The following is an 8,767-nucleotide window of genomic DNA, read 5'->3' as shown; positions in this document are numbered from 1 at the left end:
GCTCAGAAGATTCTGTTCTGCAAAAGTCTTTGCTCTGCATCTTCTGTTCTTCAGAGGGGGAAAGCTGTGAAGGAATCAATTTAAATGTACTTGGGAGATTTTTTAAAATGTGTAAAATACCTGGAAGCATTGCAGTTGAGCCTCAGACTCCCAGTCAAGCAGCCAATATATTAATGGCCTGGAAAACAAACTGCTGTATGAAACGATTCCTGTTGGCTTAGGATGAAAGGTCTTTTTTAAACTTAAATATGTTAGTTTTTCCAATGCTGTTTTGAAGAGAGAGGTTTGACTTTAAGGGAGAAGTATTGTCACCGTGATGCTGAAACCAAGCCTAGGAACTGGTGTACTTTGCATCAAGGCATCTCTCCTCTGAAAAAAAGACATCTCTTGGAAGTTGTTGTGTTCTACAGTGGTGTATGAATGCCACTGAAACTCTTGTCTCTTAAATGCAATGTCTCACTTAAAGGTTGGCCTCTTGCTGCTTAGTGTGTCTGTGTCCCATCCCTAATTCTCAGGTGGGTGTGTTACGGGTGTGGGGCTGGATTAATAAACATTTTATGCTTCTGAAAAGAATAAGAAATACAAAGTTTTGGCAGTGTTGCTGGAAAACTTTTTAAAATGTGTTTGTTTTCATACTTGGTGCATCTGACTAGGCCAAGAGTTCACTCTTTTTCTGACTTTGAAACTGTATGTTTCTTTGCTTTCCTGTACATCATTCCTAGTTGATTTTTTAACCTCTAATTATCTGTCTAACAGTAAATCAGTCTATTCACTAGTCTGAAAATGCTGTTTTCATGCAGCCATGACTGGAGGAGAGATTCTTTGTCTTGTTCAGTTTTTATTTTGACTTGTGTAGTCTAAAGTTGAACTTGGTCCTCTTTCCTGACTTGACAGGGTCAGACCTTGGTAGATTTGTTTTGTTTCAAGTAGCTAAAGGTTTGAATGTTGTTTTTGATGACTCCTTTGTGGCCTTTCCTTGTTACAGAAGAGGCCAGTGTTTGAGCCAAGTTCATGGTGCAATTTCAGTTGACAGTCATTGGAAACCTTTGGTATCAGTTACATTTTAGGTATTATTTTCAATTTACCTGCTTCATAGATTGTGAGCAATAGCTAATTGTAAATTATCATTTCTTTGAAGAGAATGTCATTGGGGAGAAACTTTTTCACTTTCAGCATTTGGCTGTGTATATGGAGGAAAAGGCTATTTGTGCCTTTTCTGCATGTGTAAACATGCTTAAGTTCTTTGCAAGCTCTCTCCAGCTTTGGCAGGATATAAATTTAAATAAGGCATCCTAAAAATGATGGTTTACCTCTATTCATCGCTCCCTGGCTTATGTTGTTTAAAGATGCCTCAGTCAATATTTCAATGCTCAGTGTACTGAATAGTAGTAAGAGTGACATGCATTTTCTTATCCAAACTGATACAAGCTATTCTGATGAATGCTAGAGCACTAAACCATTCAAGATAGACTGTCTTTATTCGTTTATTTGAAAAAAGAAGCTTTAACTTCACAAGAAAAATAACTATACTAGTAATTCTAAATTATAGGTCAAGTTTTGCAGGATTAGAGTTTATTTGTGTGTTTCTGCTGATAATCCTGGGATTCATTTCTGTGAATGTATTTAGACATCAATAGGCTGTGAACATACAGAAAGGTTTGGATCCTGAAGGAAGTAATATCCTTATCTGAGTGGAGGCAGATATTGGTTGCATGAATATATTTTGTCTGAAAATTACTGCCATAACTGCGATATAATCAAAAGTGGAAATGTACATGTTTCTTTCAAAACTGGCTGTTGACTTCTCTCATTGGTAGAGGTTCATTTGTTTCTTCTGTTGACCACTAAATTTTACCTTTGTGTAGGCAAGGCCTTTCTGGGGAGTATTCACTTCTGGGAGCAGTGACCATTTTTCTTAACTTTGTTTTCCATGATGTGCAGCCTAGCGGGATCTCAGCTGGTGAATGAGAGAACGATTCATTCCCCATTTGCAAACAAAAAAACCCAAAAACCAACCAAAAAAAAAACCCCAATGGAAATGGAAAGGCCTTTCTTCTCCCTAAAGCACAAACCAGTGAATGAGCAAAAAAATCTCTTCCAAGAATGTAGTTGTATATAATCTTGCAAGTAGTCAACTTATTAAATGGCTTAGTTGTTTTGTTCCCCCCGCGATATAAATTAGGAGTTGGCAAGTTGGATAATTCTTAACACAGGTTTCTTTCTTTCTGTTTTCTAGACAACTCTGCTGAAGCAGATCTGTGGTTGTTGAACAGTTGTACAGTAAAAAATCCCGCCGAGGACCACTTCAGAAACTCAATCAAGTAAGTTGTTTGCTTACAAAGATACTTAACTATCAATGAATATTGCATGTCTTAAAGCTTTGTATTTTCAATCTAGAAGTACCTTTGTGTTTTAGAGCAAGAAGTGTGCCGAGTTTGATTGTTACAATGGTGAATTCTCTAGAATGGATTTGTAAGGCGGAGTGGATTTTTTTTTTTTTTTTTTAAATTAGCCATAACTTGTGATTATCACTGCACTTATATTTAGGAGAACTGTTGACCTATTTAGATAGGGGCTTCTATATCACTTTTCAAGACAATGTTAAATAGTCTTTTGAAGAGTTGACTATTTGGCTTTTGGTTTGTTGTTTGGGTTTTTTGTTTTGTTTTGGTTTTTGTTTGTTTTTTTTCAATATGTGCATTTTGAGGTTGTTTCTTTTTTCCTCTTAACTAAATATTGTGTAATTGGGACCTTTTATTTCGTGGTGTCCAGTGAGAGGAGGAGAAGCAATGACCATAAACTAAACCACAAGAAGTTCTACTTCAATGTGAGAATTTCTTTACATTGAGGGTGGCAGAGCACTGGAACAGGCTGCCCAGGGAGGTCAGGGAGTCTCCTTTCTGGAGACATTCAAAGCTCACCTGGACGTGTTCCTGTGTAACCTGCTCTCCTGCTTTAGTGGTGGGGTGGGACTAGATGTCCAGAGATCCCTTCCAACCCTAACAATTCTGTGATTCTGTGAAAAAGGTGTCAGGTACATACTTAAAACAAGCTATTTCACTATGCAATTTCTTGAAAGATTAATTGATTAGCTTATAATAGAAGTCTTGTGAAGGATGTGTTTTATTTCTCAGTGCCATTCCAACGAGGTTGAAAAAGATGGCATGGTAGCAAGTTTTGCTTCTGATTTCTGCCAGCGTGTGGTTGTGATGAGAGTAACTGAAAAACCTGTACACATACAGCTGTCCTTGCCCAGGATAAAGGAACATCGTGGTATGTTTCTTGTAGATTTTATCTACAAGATAAAATGGCTATTTGTGCAGTCATTTGTTTTGTGTGGTACACTCTGCAGATGGACTGTTTGTTGAAAGCCATTTTGGTTAGAAAAACATAGTTCTCAGGAAGGGAGAGGAGAGAAAGAAGCTGGATATAAGCTATCTGCTTACAGTGCTGGAGTTCTAACAGTGTCCCAGGGCTGTAACCTGGAACAGAAACTGTTTGCCTGCAGTAGGTGGCACAGCAGAAACTTTCTCCACCCCTCAGAGAGCTTCACTTCCTCGCTGCTGGTGTTGGACTTGGTGACCAAAATGGCTTTTTGTCTTTTTTTTGCCATTGCCAAAAGAAAAAAAAAAAAAAAGGGCAAGCTATTCCCAGAACACTTCCAGCATTTGGTGTGTGTTGGCCAACAGAACTGATGATAAGATCGTTTCCAGTTCAGTTGTGGCCATCTTTCTATTTTACTAATCCTGTGCCAGAATTGATGTGGTACGGTGTGTGTCCTAGCCAGTAGAAGAGAGCTGGTTAAGAAAGAGGGCTTAACTGAAAACAAACGACCAAAAATGTTCCTTTGAACTTCATGTTAATGAACCTGGTGTCATTTGTAGCCTGGGTCTATTCCTCCTTATCCTTACTTCTCCATATACTTGTTCCTTTCCAGATGCATGCACTGTTCATTCTCTGCTCTCAGATCCTGTCAGTTCCCAGCTATGGAGAGTGACAACTTTTGTTGTTATTTCTGACCGTTTTTAACAAGGTGCATTAAATATAGAGGAGTGAACCGTACGTGGGTGCGCATTTGTGGGACTTGGAACTGAAAGATTAAACATCCTTCATCTCAGAAAAAAACAACACTAGTGTATTTGGGTTCTACAATAATGAGGAAAGCTTGTATCTCTGAAAAACACAAATTCACCCAAATACCTCTTAATTTGTTACAGAAACAAACCCAAGGAATGAAGTTTGGGTGATACAGAATGAGCTGCCATTATATCCTGTCATAGCAGCTTGTTGGTAGCTATGGAGATCTTTGTTTTTCTCACTTCAGTAACAAAATAAACATTTAGTGTGTTTGTTGTCAAAGCAAACATACTTTGAGTGGAAAAATTAATACTCAGCACAGGAAAATTCTTCTTTAAAATTAGAAAAAAAAATCAGGCTGAAAGTGTTATATAGCATTATGAATGTCATGTGGGAAAAGTATTTCAGGTTTGTTTATTCTCTGCCCTTTGCAACAGTTACCTTCCTTGCATATATGACTTTAAAATGCACTGATTGAAACCAGTGGTAGCATATTTACACTGGTGGTTGAAGAATGACTGTCTGAAAAGCTGATCCCTCACTAACATCATGTGCCAAAGGATGTGCCAGAACCCAACAAGGCCTGTAGGTTCCACCTTTTTTGATCTGATTTTCTTTGAAAAAATGAACCGAAACTACTTCCAAACTCTCTGAACCTTTGCAGATATGTATATAGTTGATACAAGCCAACTGACAGTAAAATCTTCATGCTTTTTTTTTTTTTTTTTGTATAGCTGTTAAGGAGTGGTCTGCTACCCTTCAGTATCAATAAAGTAGAAGCTGCTGAGCAGGGGTGATGTTATGGAGAGCAAAAAGTTGCTTGAAGGCCATTAACTTATGGATGGGGATTGAGAACTTTTCCTATGCTGATTTTATTCTCAGTTGGCTAGTCATAAAATAAGATTAAAGTAGAGGTAGGCAATGGCAATAAAGAATTCCCAGTATAATTAAGTAGGTGGAGTTTAAAAAAATAATAATTAGGGCTTGTATTTTGGTTGGTAATGGATATACTGATTGTGCTTTAGTAGAGTAGTTTCTAGGCATTCCAGAGAATTAGCAGCTTCTGGAAAGTTCCAGGAGTGTTGAATACCTCTGATAATTTTTTCTCTAGTGGTGTTGAACTCCTGCTGAAGTGGTGGGTTCTCATGTCAGGGGTAGCATGACATGGAACATGCCTCTCTGCCCTGGCCCGTTCTTAGAGTCCTGAGTGTCTGTGAATGGCTGCAATTCCAGGGAGTTGGTGAAAAACTCAACGTGATGGTTGATATTAAACATTTGATAGCATTTTCTGCTATAATTTATACTATTTAAATATAGCTCTCTTAAAACTTAGCTGTTGGTAGCAGGAACAATAAACATTCCAGAAGTAAGTTACTAACCTTAACTTCTGTAAACCACAGTGAATCTGTTAAGGCTATTTGATGAAGAGAATTAAGCAGAAGAGCATGTTCTACAGGAGCTCACTTCCTTTAAACTACAGTTATTTTACTCTCCAGTTCCATGCTCTAATACTCTTTTTTGACTGTAACATCTGGGATGTAACCTCTGAAAATTTGGAGACGTTGTGTGTTTCTAGCTAGCGGTCTTACCCCTGCTTGATCCATTCCTGGTGTAAGTTACTCATGTTTTCAGGGAGAAAGACTTTTCCTTAGGGAGTTTTCCTGCTGGTTGAAGTATTAAGGGTAGGATTCCAGGGTCTCTCTTATCAAAATAGCAAGAATGAGGTCGTCTGGGAGGTATAATGTGGTTATGCTGTTGAGGTGTTCGTGACTTGTTTCATGTTATAGGATAAATCTGACCACTGTGAGCATCTTTGTTGCTATATATAATTAACAAGTAACATCAAGAATGTTCTGTGATGTATTTGTTGCTTCATTCATTTAAGGGACACTCCACTGTGTATTCAACCCTTTCTGATAGCTGTAAGTTGTGACAGACGTGAAGGCTTTTAGCACTGCAGTAACACCGTGTGGCTTCCACTTCTGTCCTTGCTTCAGTTTTCACCAATTCATGAATAAACACTACGTATGGGATCTCACTTTTACGCTAGAAGGAGCATCAAAACCTGTAGGATTTGTTGAAATGTTGGTTTAAGAGGACCGTGATTGCAGACTGTGCAAGTTGTTTAAGGCTCTCGGTGGATTAAATTGAAGAGTAAAAGGCATGACTGCCTTTGGATGCAGCAAAATTTCTATTCACCAAATGCAGTTGTGTTGATGTTAAGTACGGAAGGAAATTATTCTTTAACAAGTACAAAAGCTTTTTCAGAGATAAGAGTAATTTTCTGCTGCTTGACATCTTTGCAAGTGAAAATAACTCTGGAAGAAGGTTTTTTGTTTTGGTTTGGTTTTTTAACATTTGTGTATGTTTATATAATGCATTTTGCAAATTGAGCAAAACCAAAAATTGCTCGCTGTGCAGTGTTAACACTTGCTTTAACATAGCATTAATCCTTTTGCTTTTACTAATACATTTCCAGTGTAGAAGTAGACTGTGATTTACACTTGTTTATACTGTTCATGCAGTAAAGTATAAGCTGTGAAGTACCTCTGGAAGATGAAACATAAGTATTTCAAAGCTCTTTATTTTATAGATCCTGTTAGCATAAGAAGATGACTTCCACTGAGTGCAGGTTTCTGAGATGAATGTCAGAGCCTGGCTGTTCATTGCATTTTACAGAAATAGTGTATTGCCGTGATTTTCAGTGTTTGTGTTTGTGTCAGAGTACTTCAGGTAGCAGGACAGTACTGAGACCTGTAGCTAGGGGTACTGCTATTTTCTGTTCATCTTGTATGGAAGAAAATCTGAGGAAGAACTGGATTCTCTGAAGTAAAAATGCCTGCAGAACAAACTTTGCTGGGTGGGAAGGAGCTTGGCAATTGTATGGTGTTTTTTTTGGTTGCGTGGTTTTCTTTGCGTGTGCGTGGATTTTTTTTGTTTTGTTTTTGTTTGGGTTTTTGTTTGTTTGTGTTTTGTTTTCTTTGGTTTTTTTCAAAAGTGTTGCCAATAATGCTCTGTGCTCAGAACCTCTAAACTAGCTCAGATAATGTTGATGAATATCTTACCATTTTACTGGGCTTACAGACTGATGAAATGCTTGTATTCAAGATATTTGTTTTACTCACAGTGCAAGAGTAATCTTTTCCCCCAGATAATAGGAGTTACTTAGTTTTGAGTGGAGGCTGTAAATCTATTAACTAGAATTTTAAATCACAGTTCTTTCCTAAGAACAGCCAGAGGAGCTTATGTTACTGTTGCAGCTGCTTCATCAAAACTTTGGGATAGATTTAGGTGCAACACTTGCGTGTTTACAGTCTACGGAGATCTGTAAAGATCTTAGCAATTACACACTATTAACCAAAATTAGTTTTAAAATTAGTCTTGTAGTGTAGTATATAGCTAATTCTGTTTTATAAAGAGATAAGTTGTGGTTTTTTTTTTTTTTTAGAAGGCACTCTAATATTTGATATAATGTGTAAAAATTAATTAGTTGAGAACACTGAATACTTCTCATGTTTGGCAGATGATCTTTTTGCTTTTGAGCTTCAACGTTTTTCTGGCAAAAAAATTATAGAAGGGTTTTCTACTTGAGCATTTGAGATTTTGTTTTTTGTATAGCTCTGCTCATCCATATTGCAAACCAGTAAATTTCAATTTTATGTTCGTTCTACTAGTTAGCAGTTCTCAGCTTAAGCAATACCAGTTTCACTTATGTAATTGGTTGAGCTTTACCAAGGAGCCTAGCTGGCTCTAAATGCTCTCTGGCTTCCAAATGCTGCAGAAGGATTTTATAAGATTAGAACAAAAATGTTATTGAGCTGGAAGTCTTAATTTAAAAACTTGTTAGCCTGGCAAGCATTTTTTATTTTTTTTTGACCTTACTGAATATTGCCATCCATGCTTTTAGTGTCTTAAGTTGATGGAAGACATAGCTGTCGGTGAAGGATTCTGTGATTGAAATGATGTTTGTTAGTGGAAGATTTTTTTCTGTATTTGAGTGCATTCTTTTTCTTGCGCTCACCTCCGCTGTAAAAGAGAATGTTAGAAGCTGATTGACACGATGTTATAAAATGCAGAGAAAAGGCACACCATATACAACTGAGTGCTTTCCATTGCAGAGCGTTCAAGAGATAAAAGGGTTGTGGACTGGTTGTGATTGCACGTGTTACATGGCCACATTTTGCAGGGATTTGCAAAAGCCCGGGTTGTAAACCTGTGTGCACTTTACTTTAATGTTTTAAAAGGGTATTAAAAATAAAAAAAAGTACAAGAACAGCACCTGTTAAAATCAACTTCTAAATGCTGTTCTGGAAATCTTTTCTGCTCTGAGAAGAACACATCTGGGACTGCTCTAAGTACTCCATGATATTGATGCTTTGAGAGGTTAGATAGCACAGTGCTTATTAGGCCTCAGATGCTTTAGGAGGCTAATTAGCTTTTAGATACTCTTTATGTGTTGAGACAGATCATTAAGGACTGATGTACATTTGATCGCCGTTTTAGAGAAGAAAATATTACCAGGACATGAGAGACCAACTCTGTTTCTTGACTTCATATATCTATATTTGAAGTTTTTAATGGGATTGTAGTTACAGGTCCCCAGCTCTGCAGGCTCCAGGAGCGCTGGTGCTTTACAGGCAGTGTTTACAGACATGGAAAATCAGTTAATTTCATTACTAAACATACAGGA

This window comes from Empidonax traillii, unplaced genomic scaffold (assembly GCF_003031625.1).
Source record: "Empidonax traillii isolate 1590-97213 ecotype Southwest subspecies unplaced genomic scaffold, ASM303162v1 scaffold692:size495628, whole genome shotgun sequence".
Lineage (NCBI taxonomy): Eukaryota > Metazoa > Chordata > Aves > Passeriformes > Tyrannidae > Empidonax > Empidonax traillii.
This window is presented reverse-complemented; position numbering follows the sequence as displayed.